Genomic DNA, 14,366 nt, shown 5'->3' with positions numbered 1-14,366 from the left:
AACAGTCCAGCCCGAACTGCCAAGCCATGCCTTCCCTGGACCGGAAACAAGCTTCCTAGGACCGGTTTCTGGCATTTCAGCTGTCTTCAGCCAGGCTTGCTTGAATCCAGTGGCAAAGTGAGCAAGGGACTCACGTCTGAGCATACCCTGCCAACTTATGGCGAACAAAGCGGTACAGAAGGGGGTGGTGATGGACGGAGCATCAGAACCAATCAAACACTCACAGCCAGTCAAGAGATCTGGGTTTGATCCATCACCGTTCTTTAGCCCACTCTGCCACCCCAGATCAGACATGGCCATATGCAAATCAGTCTGTACCTGTGCCTCATGGGAACAGTCCAGCCCGAACTGCCAAGCCAAGCCTTCCCTGGACCGGAAATAAGCTTCCTAGGACCGGTTTCTGGCATTTCAGCCGTCTTCAGCCAGGCTTGTTTGAATCCAGTGGCAAAGTGAGCAAGGGACTCACGTCTGAGCATACCCTGCCAACTTATGGCGAACAAAGCGGTACAGAAGGGGGTGGTGATGGACGGAGCATCAGAACCAATCAAACACTCACAGCCAGTCAAGAGATCTGGGTTTGATCCATCACCGTTCTTTAGCCCACTCTGCAACCCCAGTTCAGACATGGCCATATGCAAATCAGTCTGACCCTGTGCCTCATGGGAACAGTCCAGCCTGAACTGCCAAGCCATGCCTTCCCTGGACCGGAAACAAGCTTCCTAGGACCGGTTTCTGGCATTTCAGCCGTCTTCAGCCAGGCTTGCTTGAATCCAGTGGCAAAGTGAGCAAGGGACTCAAGTCTGAGCATACCCTGCCAACTTATGGCGAACAAAGCAGTACAAAAGGGGGTGGTGATGGACGGAGCATCAGAACCAATCAAACACTCACAGCCAGTCAATAGATCTGGGTTTTATCCATCACCGTTCTTTAGCCCACTCTGCCGCCCCAGTTCAGACTTGGCCATATGCAAATCAGTCTGACCCTGTGCCTCATAGGAACAGTCCAGCCCGAACTGCCAAGCCATGCCTTCCCTGGACCGGAAACAAGCTTCCTAGGACCGGTTTCTGGCATTTCAGCAGTCTTCAGCCAGGCTTGCTTGAATCCAGTGGCAAAGTGAGCAAGGGACTCACGTCTGAGCATACCCTGCCAACTTATGGCGAACAAAGCGGTACAAAAGGGGGTGGTGATGGACGGAGCATCAGAACCAATCAAACACTCACAGCCAGTCTAGAGATCTGGGTTTGATCCATCACCGTTCTTTAGCCCACTCTGCCACCCCATTTCAGACATGGCTACATGCAAATCAGTCTGTCCCTGTGACTCATGGGAACAGTCCAGCCCGAACTGCCAAGCCATGCCTTCCCTGGACTGGAAACAAGCTTCCTAGGACCGGTTTCTGGTATTTCAGCCGTCTTCAGCCTGGCTTGCTTGAATCCAGTGGCAAAGTGAGCAAGGGACTCACGTCTGAGCATACCCTGCCAACTTATGGCGAACAAAGCGGTACAGAAGGGGTGGTGATGGACGGAGCATCAGAACCAATCAAACACTCACAGCCAGTCAAGAGATCTGGGTTTGATCCATCACCGTTCTTTAGCCCACTCTGCCACCCCAGTTCAGACATGGCCATATGCAAATCAGTCTGACCCTGTGCCTCATGGGAACAGTCCAGCCCGAACTGCCAAGCCATGCCTTCCCTGGACCGGAAACAAGCTTCCTAGGACCGGTTTCTGGCATTTCAGCCGTCTTCAGCCAGGCTTGCTTGAATCCAGTGGCAAAGTTAGCAAGGGACTCACGTTTGAGCATACCCTGCCAACTTATGGCAAACAAAGCGGTACAGAAGGGGGTGGTGATGGACGGAGCATCAAAACCAATCAAACACTCACAGCCAGTCAAGAGATCTGGGTTTGATCCATCACCGTTCTTTAGCCCACTCTGCCACCCCAGTTCAGACATGGCCATATGCAAATCAGTCTGACCCTGTGCCTCATGGGAACAGTCCAGCCCGAACTGCCAAGCCATGCCTTCCCTGGACCGGAAACAAGCTTCCTAGGACCGGTTTCTGGCATTTCAGCCGTCTTCAGCCAGGCTTGCTTGAATCCAGTGGCAAAGTGAGCAAGGGAATCACGTCTGAGCATACCCAGCCAACTTATGGCGAACAAAGCGGTACAGAAGGGGGTGGTGATGGACGGAGCATCAGAACCAATCAAACACTCACAGCCAGTCAATAGATCTGGGTTTTATCCATCACCGTTCTTTAGCCCACTCTGCCGCCCCAGTTCAGACTTGGCCATATGCAAATCAGTCTGACCCTGTGCCTCATAGGAACAGTCCAGCCCGAACTGCCAAGCCATGCCTTCCCTGGACCGGAAACAAGCTTCCTAGGACCGGTTTCTGGCATTTCAGCAGTCTTCAGCCAGGCTTGCTTGAATCCAGTGGCAAAGTGAGCAAGGGACTCACGTCTGAGCATACCCTGCCAACTTATGGCGAACAAAGCGGTACAAAAGGGGGTGGTGATGGACGGAGCATCAGAACCAATCAAACACTCACAGCCAGTCTAGAGATCTGGGTTTGATCCATCACCGTTCTTTAGCCCACTCTGCCACCCCATTTCAGACATGGCTATATGCAAATCAGTCTGACCCTGTGACTCATGGGAACAGTCCAGCCCGAACTGCCAAGCCATGCCTTCCCTGGACTGGAAACAAGCTTCCTAGGACCGGTTTCTGGTATTTCAGCCGTCTTCCGCCTGGCTTGCTTGAATCCAGTGGCAAAGTGAGCAAGGGACTCACGTCTGAGCATACTCTGCCAACTTATGGCGAACAAAGCGGTACAGAAGGGGTGGTGATGGACGGAGCATCAGAACCAATCAAACACTCACAGCCAGTCAAGAGATCTGGGTTTGATCCATCACCGTTCTTTAGCCCACTCTGCCACCCCAGTTCAGACATGGCCATATGCAAATCAGTCTGACCCTGTGCCTCATGGGAACAGTCCAGCCCGAACTGCCAAGCCATGCCTTCCCTGGACCGGAAACAAGCTTCCTAGGACCGGTTTCTGGCATTTCAGCCGTCTTCAGCCAGGCTTGCTTGAATCCAGTGGCAAAGTTAGCAAGGGACTCACGTCTGAGCATACCCTGCCAACTTATGGCAAACAAAGCGGTACAGAAGGGGGTGGTGATGGACGGAGCATCAGAACCAATCAAACACTCACAGCCAGTCAAGAGATCTGGGTTTGATCCATCACCGTTCTTTAGCCCACTCTGCCACCCCAGTTCAGACATGGCCATATGCAAATCAGTCTGACCCTGTGCCTCATGGGAACAGTCCAGCCCAAACTGCCAAGCCTTGCCTTCCCTGGACCGGAAACAAGCTTCCTAGGACCGGTTTCTGGCATTTCAGCCTTCTTCAGCCAGGCTTGCTTGAATCCAGTGGCAAAGTGATCATGGGATTCACGTCTGAGCATACCCTGCCAACTTATGGCGAACAAAGCGGTACAAAAGGGGGTGGTGATGGACGGAGCAAAAGTACCAATCAAACACTCACAGCCAGTCAATAGATCTGGATTTGATCCATCACCGTTCTTTAGCCCACTCTGCCACCCCAGTTCAGACATGGCCATATGCAAATCAGTCTGACCCTGTGCCTCATAGGAACAGTCCAGCCCGAACTGCCAAGCCATGCCTTCCCTGGACCGGAAACAAGCTTCCAAGGACCGGTTTCTGGCATTTCAGCCGTCTTCAGCCAGGCTTGCTTGAATCCAGTGGCAAAGTGAGCAAGGGACTCACGTCTGAGCATACCCTGCCAACTTATGGCGAACAAAGCGGTACAAAAGGGGGTGGTGATGGACGGAGCATCAGAACCAATCAAACACTCAAAGCCAGTCAAGAGATCTGGGTTTGATTCATCACCGTTCTTTAGCCCACTCTGCCACCCCAGTTCAGACATGGCCATATGCAAATCAGTCTGACCCTGTGCCTCATGGGAACAGTCCAGCCCGAACTGCCAAGCCATGCCTTCCCTGGACCGGAAACAAGCTTCCTAGGACCGGTTTGTGGCATTTCAGCCATCTTCAGCCAGGCTTGCTTGAATCCAGTGGCAAAGTGAGCAAGGGACTCACGTCTGAGCATACCCTGCCAACTTATGGCGAACAAGGCGGTACAAAAGGGGGTGGTGATGGACGGAGCATCAGAACCAATCAAACACTCACAGCCAGTCAAGAGATCTGGGTTTGATCCATCACCGTTCTTTAGCCCACTCTGCCTCCCCAGTTCAGACATGGCCATATGCAAATCAGTCTGACCCTGTGCCTCATGGGAACAGTCCAGCCCGAACTGCCAAGCCATGCCTTCCCTGGACCGGAAACAAACTTCCTAGGACCCGTTTCTGGCATTTCAGCCGTCTTCAGCCAGGCTTGCTTGAATCCAGTGGCAAAGTGAGCAAGGGACTCACGTCTGAGCATACCCTGCCAACTTATGGCGAACAAAGCGGTACAGAAGGGGGTGGTGATGGACGGAGCATCAGAACCAATCAAACACTCACAGCCAGTCAAGAGATCTGGGTTTGATCCATCACCGTTCTTTAGCCCACTCTGCCACCCCAGTTCAGACCTGGCCATATGCAAATCAGTCTGACCCTGTGCCTCATGGGAACAGTCCAGCCCGAACTGCCAAGCCATGCATTCCCTGGACCGGAAACAAGCTTCATAGGACCGGTTTCTGGCATTTCAGCCGTCTTCAGCCAGGCTTGCTTGAATCCAGTGGCAAAGTGAGCAAGGGACTCACGTCTGAGCATACCCTGCCAATTTATGGCGAACAAAGCGGTACTGAAGGGGGTGGTGATGGACGGAGCATCAGAACCAATCAAACACTCACAGCCAGTCAAGAGATCTGGGTTTGATCCATCACCCTTCTTTAGCCCACTCTGCCACCCCAGTTCAGACATGGCCATATGCAAATCAGTCTGACCCTGTGCCTCATGGGAACAGTCCAGCCCAAACTGCCAAGCCATGCCTTCCCTGGACCGGAAACAAGCTTCCTATGACCGGTTTCTGGCATTTCAGCCGTTTTCAGCCAGGCTTGCTTGAATCCAGTGGCAAAGTGAGCAAGGGAATCACGTCTGAGCATACCCAGCCAACTTATGGCGAACAAAGCGGTACAGAAGGGGGTGGTGATGGACGGAGCATCAGAACCAATCAAACACTCACAGCCAGTCAAGAGATCTGGGTTTGATCCATCACCGTTCTTTAGCCCACTCTGCCACCCCAGTTCAGATATGGCCATATGCAAATCAGTCTGACCCTGTGCCTCATGGGAACAGTCCAGCCCGAACTGCCAAGCCATGCCTTCCCTGGACCGGAAACAAGCTTCCTAGTACCGGTTTCTGGCATTTCAGCCGTCTTCAGCCAGGCTTGCTTGAATCCAGTGGCAAAGTGAGCAAGGGACTCACGTCTGAGCATACCCTGCCAACTTATGGCAAACAAAGCGGTACAAAAGGGGGTGGTGATGGACGGAGCATCAGAACCAATCAAACACTCAAAGCCAGTCAAGAGATCTGGGTTTGATTCATCACCGTTCTTTAGCCCACTCTGCCACCCCAGTTCAGACATGGCCATATGCAAATCAGTCTAACCCTGTGCCTCATGGGAACAGTCCAGCCCGAACTGCCAAGCCATGCCTTCCCTGGACCGGAAACAAGCTTCCTAGGACCGGATTCTGGCATTTCAGCAGTCTTCAGCAAGGCTTGCTTGAATCCAGTGGCAAAGTGAGCAAGGGACTCACGTCTGAGCATACCCTGCCAACTTATGGCGAACAAGGCGGTACAAAAGGGGGTGGTGATGGACGGAGCATCAGAACCAATCAAACACTCACAGCCAGTCAAGAGATCTGGGTTTGATCCATCACCGTTCTTTAGCCCACTCTGCCACCCCAGTTCAGACATGGCCTCATGCAAATCAGTCTGACCCCGTGCCTCATGGGAACAGTCCAGCCCGAACTGCCAAGCCATGCCTTCCCTGGACCGGAAACAAGCTTCCTAGGACCGGCTTCTGGCATTTCAGCCGTCTTCAGCCAAGCTTGCTTGAATCCAGTGGCAAAGTGAGCAAGGGACTCACGTCTGAGCATACGCTGCCAACTTATGGCGAACAAAGCGGTACAGAAGGGGGTGGTGATGGACGGAGCATCAGAACCAATCAAACACTCAAAGCCAGTCAAGAGATCTGGGTTTGATCCATCACCGTTCTTTAGCCCACTCTGCCACCCCAGTTCAGACATGGCCATATGCAAATCAGTCTGACCCTGTGCCTCATGGGAACAGTCCAGCCCGAACTGCCAAGCCATGCCTTCCCTGGACCGGAAACAAGCTTCCTAGGACCGGTTTCTGGCATTTCAGCCGTCTTCAGCCAGGCTTGCTTGAATCCAGTGGCAAAGTGAGCAAGGGACTCACGTCTGAGCATACCCTGCCAACTTATGGCGAACAAAGCGGTACAGAAGGGGGTGGTGATGGACGGAGCATCAGAACCAATCAAACACTCAAAGCCAGTCAAGAGATCTGGGTTTGATCCATCACCGTTCTTTAGCCCACTCTGCCACCCCAGTTCAGACATGGCCATATGCAAATCAGTCTGACCCTGTGCCTCATGGGAACAGTCCAGCCCGAACTGCCAAGCCATGCCTTCCCTGGACCGGAAACAAGCTTCCTAGGACCGGTTTCTGGCATTTCAGCCGTCTTTAGCCAGGCTTGCTTGAATCCAGTGGCAAAGTGAGCAAGGGACTCACGTCTGAGCATACCCTGCCAACTTATGGCGAACAAAGCGGTACAGAAGGGGGTGGTGATGGACGGAGCATCAGAACCAATCAAACACTCACAGCCAGTCAAGAGATCTGGGTTTGATCCATCACCGTTCTTTAGCCCACTCTGCCACCCCAGTTCAGACATGGCCATATGCAAATCAGTCTGACCCTGTGCCTCATGGGAACAGTCCAGCCCGAACTGCCAAGCCATGCCTTCCCTGGACCGGAAACAAGCTTCCTACGACCGGTTTCTGGCATTTCAGCCGTCTTCAGCCAGGCTTGCTTGAATCCAGTGGCAAAGTGAGCAAGGGACTCACGTCTGAGCATACCCTGCCAACTTATGGCGAACAAAGCGGTACAAAAGGGGGTGGTGATGGACGGAGCATCAGAACCAATTAAACACTCACAGCCAGTCAATAGATCTGGGTTTTATCCATCACCGTCCTTTAGCCCACTCTGCCGCCCCAGTTCAGACATGGCCATATGCAAATCAGTCTGACCCTGTGCCTCATAGGAACAGTCCAGCCCGAACTGCCAAGCCATGCCTTCCCTGAACCGGAAACAAGCTTCCTACGACCGGTTTCTGGCATTTCAGCAGTCTTCAGCCAGGCTTGCTTGAATCCAGTGGCAAAGTGAGCAAGGGACTCACGTCTGAGCATACCCTGCCAACTTATGGCGAACAAAGCGGTACAAAAGGGGGTGGTGATGGACGGAGCATCAGAACCAATCAAACACTCACAGCCAGTCAAGAGATCTGGGTTTGATCCATCACCGTTCTTTAGCCCACTCTGCCACCCCAGTTCAGACATGGCCATATGCAAATCAGTCTGACCCTGTGACTCATGGGAACAGTCCAGCCCGAACTGCCAAGCCATGCCTTCCCTGGACCGGAAACAAGCTTCCTAGGACCGGTTTCTGGTATTTCAGCCGTCTTCAGCCAGGCTTGCTTGAATCCAGTGGCAAAGTGAGCAAGGGACTCACGTCTGAGCATACACTGCCAACTTATGGCGAACAAAGCGGTACAGAAGGGGTGGTGATGGACGGAGCATCAGAACCAATCAAACACTCACAGCCAGTCAGGAGATCTGGGTTTGATCCATGACCGTCCTTTAGCCCACTCTGCCACCCCAGTTCAGTCATGGCCATATGCAAATCAGTCTGACCCTGTGCCTCATGGGAACAGTCCAGCCCGAACTGCCAAGCCATGCCTTCCCTGGACCGGAAACAAGCTTCCTAGGACCGGTTTCTGGCATTTCAGGTGGCTTCAGCCAGGCTTGCTTGAATCCAGTGGCAAAGTGAGCAAGGGACTCACGTCTGAGCATACCCTGCCAACTTATGGCAAACAAAGCGGTCCAAAAGGGGGTGGTGATGGACGGAGCATCAGAACCAATCAAACACTCACAGCCAGTCAAGAGATCTGGGTTTGATCCATCACCGTTCTTTAGCCCACTCTACCACCCCAGTATAGACATGGCCATATGCAAATCAGTCTGACCCTGTGCCTCATGGGAACAGTCCAGCCCGAACTGCCAAGCCATGCCTTCCCTGGACCGGAAACAAGCTTCCTAGGACCGGTTTCTGGCATTTCAGCAGTCTTCAGCCAGGCTTGCTTGAATCCAGTGGCAAAGTGAGCAAGGGACTCACGTCTGAGCATACCCTGCCAACTTATGGCGAACAAGGCGGTACAAAAGGGGGTGGTGATGGACGGAGCATCAGAACCAATCAAACACTCACAGCTAGTCAAGAGATCTGGGTTTGATCCATCACCGTTCTTTAGACCACTCTGCCTCCGCAGTTCAGACATGGCCATATGCAAATCAGTCTGTACCTGTGCCTCATGGGAACAGTCCAGCCTGAACTGCCAAGCCAAGCTTTCCCTGGACCGGAAACAAACTTCCTAGGACCGGTCTCTGGCATTTCAGCCGTCTTCAGCCAGGCTTGCTTGAATCCAGTGGCAAAGTGAGCAAGGGACTCATGTCTGAGCATACGCTGCCAACTTATGGCGGACAAAGCGGTACAGAAGGGGGTGGTGATGGACGGAGCATCAGAACCAATCAAACACTCACAGCCAGTCAAGAGATCTGGGTTTGATCCATCACCGTTCTTTAGCCCACTCTGCCACCCCAGTTCAGACATGGCCATATGCAAATCAGTCTGACCCTGTGCCTCATGGGAACAGTCCAGCCCGAACTGCCAAGCCATGCCTTCCCTGGACCGGAAACTAGCTTCCTAGGACCGGTTTCTGGCATTTCAGCCGTCTTCAGCCAGGCTTGCTTGAATCCAGTGGCAAAGTGAGCAAGGGACTCACGTCTGAGCATACCCTGCCAACTTATGGCGAACAAAGCGGTACAGAAGGGGGTGGTGATGGACGGAGCATCAGAACCAATCAAACACTCACAGCCAGTCAAGATATCTGGGTTTGATCCATCACCGTTCTTTAGCCCACTCTGCCACCCCAGTTCAGACATGGCCATATGCAAATCAGTCTGACCCTGTGCCTCATGGGAACAGTCCAGCCCGAACTGCCAAGCCATGCCTTCCCTAGACCGGAAACAAGCTTCCTAGGACCGGTTTCTGGCATTTCAGCCGTCTTCAGCCAGGCTTGCTTGAATCCAGTGGCAAAGTGAGCAAGGGACTCACGTCTGAGCATACCCTGCCAATTTATGGCGAACAAAGTGGTACAAAAGGGGGTGGTGATGGACGGAGCATCAGAACCAATCAAACACTCACAGCCAGTCAAGAGATCTGTGTTTGATCCATCACCGTTCTTTAGCCCACTCTGCCACCCCAGTTCAGACATGGCCATATGCAAATCAGTCTGACCCTGTGCCTCATGGGAACAGTCCAGCCCGAACTGCCAAGCCATGCCTTCCCTGGACCGGAAACAAGCTTCCTAGGACCGGTTTCTGGCATTTCAGCCGTCTTTAGCCAGGCTTGATTGAATCCAGTGGCAAAGTGAGCAAGGGACTCACGTCTGAGCATACCCTGCCAACTTATGGCGAACAAAGCGGTACAGAAGGGGGTGGTGATGGACGGAGCATCAGAAGCAATCAAACACTCACAGCCAGTCAAGAGATCTGGGTTTGATCCATCACCTTTCTTTAGCCCACTCTGCCACCCCAGTTCAGGCATGGCCATATGCAAATCAGTCTGACCCTGTGCCTCATGGGAACAGTCCAGCCCGAACTTCCAAGCCATGCCTTCCCTGGACCGGAAACAAGCTTCCTAGGACCAGTTTCTGGCATTTCAGCCATCTTCAGCCAAGCTTGCTTGAATCCAGTGGCAAAGTGAGCAAGGGACTCACGTCTGAGCATACCCTGCCAACTTATGGCGAACAAAGCGGTACAGAAGGGGGTGGTGATGGACGGAGCATCAGAACCAATCGAACACTCACAGCCAGTCAATAGATCTGGGTTTGATCCATCACCGTTCTTTAGCCCACTCTGCCACCCCAGTTCAGACATGGCCATATGCAAATCAGTCTGACCCTGTGCCTCATAGGAACAGTCCAGCCCGAACTGCCAAGCCATGCCTTCCCTGGACCGGAAACAAGCTTCCTAGGACCAGTTTCTGGCATTTCAGCCGTCTTCAGGCAGGCTTGCTTGAATCCAGTGGCAAAGTGAGCAAGGGACTCACGTCTGAGCATACCCTGCCAACTTATGGCAAACAAAGCGGTACAAAAGGGGGTGGTGATGGACGGAGCATCAGAACCAATCAAACACTCACAGCCAGTCAAGAGATCTGGGTTTGATCCATTACCGTTCTTTAGCCCACTCTGCCACCCCAGTTCAGACATGGCCATATGCAAATCAGTCTGACCCTGTGACTCATGGGAACAGTCCAGCCCGAACTGCCAAGCCATGCCTTCCCTGGACCGGAAACAAGCTTCCTAGGACCGGTTTCTGGTATTTCAGCCGTCTTCAGCCAGGCTTGCTTGAATCCAGTGGCAAAGTGAGCAAGGGACTCACGTCTGAGCATACACTGCCAACTTATGGCGAACAAAGCGGTACAGAAGGGGTGGTGATGGACGGAGCATCAGAACCAATCAAACACTCACAGCCAGTCAGGAGATCTGGGTTTGATCCATGACCGTTCTTTAGCCCACTCTGCCACCCCAGTTCAGTCATGGCCATATGCAAATCAGTCTGACCCTGTGCCTCATGGGAACAGTCCAGCCCGAACTGCCAAGCCATGCCTTCCCTGGACCGGAAACAAGCTTCCTAGGACCGGTTTCTGGCATTTCAGGTGGCTTCAGCCAGGCTTGCTTGAATCCAGTGGCAAAGTGAGCAAGGGACTCACGTCTCAGCATACCCTGCCAACTTATGGCAAACAAAGCGGTCCAAAAGGGGGTGGTGATGAACGGAGCATCAGAACCAATCAAACACTCACAGCCAGTCAAGAGATCTGGGTTTGATCCATCACCGTTCTTTAGCCCACTCTACCACCCCAGTTCAGACATGGCCATATGCAAATCAGTCTGACCCTGTGCCTCATGGGAACAGTCCAGCCCGAACTGCCAAGCCATGCCTTCCCTGGACCGGAAACAAGCTTCCTAGGACCGGTTTCTGGCATTTCAGCAGTCTTCAGCCAGGCTTGCTTGAATCCAGTGGCAAAGTGAGCAAGGGACTCACGTCTGAGCATACCCTGCCAACTTATGGCGAACAAGGCGGTACAAAAGGGGGTGGTGATGGACGGAGCATCAGAACCAATCAAACACTCACAGCCAGTCAAGAGATCTGGGTTTGATCCATCACCGTTATTTAGCCCACTCTGCCACCCCAGTTCAGACATGGCCATATGCAAATCAGTCTGACCTTGTGCCTCATGGGAACAGTCCAGCCCGAACTGCCAAGCCATGCCTTCCCTGGACCGGAAACAAGCTTCCTAGGACCGGTTTCTGGCATTTCAGCCGTCTTCAGCCAGGCTTGCTTGAATCCAGTGGCAAAGTGAGCAAGGGACTCACGTCTGAGCATACCCTGCCAACTTATGGCGAACAAGGCGATACAGAAGGGGGTGGTGATGGACGGAGCATCAGAACCAATCAAACACTCACAGCTAGTCAAGAGATCCGGGTTTGATCCATCACCGTTCTTTAGACCACTCTGCCTCCGCAGTTCAGACATGGCCATATGCAAATCAGTCTGTACCTGTGCCTCATGGGAACAGTCCAGCCTGAACTGCCAAGCCAAGCTTTCCCTGGACCGGAAACAAACTTCCTAGGACCGGTTTCTGGCATTTCAGCCGTCTTCAGCCAGGCTTGCTTGAATCCAGTGGCAAAGTGAGCAAGGGACTCATGTCTGAGCATACGCTGCCAACTTATGGCGGACAAAGCGGTACAGAAGGGGGTGGTGATGGACGGAGCATCAGAACCAATCAAACACTCACAGCCAGTCAAGAGATCTGGGTTTGATCCATCACCGTTCTTTAGCCCACTCTGCCACCCCAGTTCAGACATGGCCATATGCAAATCAGTCTGACCCTGTGCCTCATGGGAACAGTCCAGCCCGAACTGCCAAGCCATGCCTTCCCTGGACCGGAAACTAGCTTCCTAGGACCGGTTTCTGGCATTTCAGCCGTCTTCAGCCAGGCTTGCTTGAATCCAGTGGCAAAGTGAGCAAGGGACTCACGTCTGAGCATACCCTGCCAACTTATGGCGAACAAAGCGGTACAGAAGGGGGTGGTGATGGACGGAGCATCAGAACCAATCAAACACTCACAGCCAGTCAAGATATCTGGGTTTGATCCATCACCGTTCTTTAGCCCACTCTGCCACCCCAGTTCAGACATGGCTATATGCAAATCAGTCTGACCCTGTGCCTCATGGGAACAGTCCAGCCCGAACTGCCAAGCCATGCCTTCCCTAGACCGGAAACAAGCTTCCTAGGACCGGTTTCTGGCATTTCAGCCGTCTTCAGCCAGGCTTGCTTGAATCCAGTGGCAAAGTGAGCAAGGGACTCACGTCTGAGCATACCCTGCCAATTTATGGCGAACAAAGTGGTACAAAAGGGGGTGGTGATGGACGGAGCATCAGAACCAATCAAACACTCACAGCCAGTCAAGAGATCTGTGTTTAATCCATCACCGTTCTTTAGCCCACTCTGCCACCCCAGTTCAGACATGGCCATATGCAAATCAGTCTGACCCTGTGCCTCATGGGAACAGTCCAGCCCGAACAGCCAAGCCATGCCTTCCCTGGACCGGAAACAAGCTTCCTAGGACCGGTTTCTGGCATTTCAGCCGTCTTCAGCCAGGCTTGATTGAATCCAGTGGCAAAGTGAGCAAGGGACTCACGTCTGAGCATACCCTGCCAACTTATGGCGAACAAAGCGGTACAGAAGGGGGTGGTGATGGACGGAGCATCAGAAGCAATCAAACACTCACAGCCAGTCAAGAGATCTGGGTTTGATCCATCACCCTTCTTTAGCCCACTCTGCCACCCCAGTTCAGACATGGCCATATGCAAATCAGTCTGACCCTGTGCCTCATGGGAACAGTCCAGCCCAAACTGCCAAGCCATGCCTTCCCTGGACCGGAAACAAGCTTCCTAGGACCGGTTTCTGGCATTTCAGCCGTTTTCAGCCAGGCTTGCTTGAATCCAGTGGCAAAGTGAGCAAGGGAATCACGTCTGAGCATACCCAGCCAACTTATGGCGAACAAAGCGGTACAGAAGGGGGTGGTGATGGACGGAGCATCAGAACCAATCAAACACTCACAGCCAGTCAAGAGATCTGGGTTTGATCCATCACCGTTCTTTAGCCCACTCTGCCACCCCAGTTCAGATATGGCCATATGCAAATCAGTCTGACCCTGTGCCTCATGGGAACAGTCCAGCCCGAACTGCCAAGCCATGCCTTCCCTGGACCGGAAACAAGCTTCCTAGTACCGGTTTCTGGCATTTCAGCCGTCTTCAGCCAGGCTTGCTTGAATCCAGTGGCAAAGTGAGCAAGGGACTCACGTCTGAGCATACCCTGCCAACTTATGGCAAACAAAGCGGTACAAAAGGGGGTGGTGATGGACGGAGCATCAGAACCAATCAAACACTCAAAGCCAGTCAAGAGATCTGGGTTTGATTCATCACCGTTCTTTAGCCCACTCTGCCACCCCAGTTCAGACATGGCCATATGCAAATCAGTCTAACCCTGTGCCTCATGGGAACAGTCCAGCCCGAACTGCCAAGCCATGCCTTCCCTGGACCGGAAACAAGCTTCCTAGGACCGGTTTCTGGCATTTCAGCAGTCTTCAGCCAGGCTTGCTTGAATCCAGTGGCAAAGTGAGCAAGGGACTCACGTCTGAGCATACCCTGCCAACTTATGGCGAACAAGGCGGTACAAAAGGGGGTGGTGATGGACGGAGCATCAGAACCAATCAAACACTCACAGCCAGTCAAGAGATCTGGGTTTGATCCATCACCGTTCTTTAGCCCACTCTGCCACCCCAGTTCAGACATGGCCTCATGCAAATCAGTCTGACCCCGTGCCTCATGGGAACAGTCCAGCCCGAACTGCCAAGCCATGCCTTCCCTGGACCGGAAACAAGCTTCCTAGGACCGGCTTCTGGCATTTCAGCCGTCTTCAGCCAA

This window comes from Triturus cristatus, chromosome 1_1, assembly GCF_964204655.1.
Source record: "Triturus cristatus chromosome 1_1, aTriCri1.1, whole genome shotgun sequence".
NCBI lineage: Eukaryota > Metazoa > Chordata > Amphibia > Caudata > Salamandridae > Triturus > Triturus cristatus.
This window is presented reverse-complemented; position numbering follows the sequence as displayed.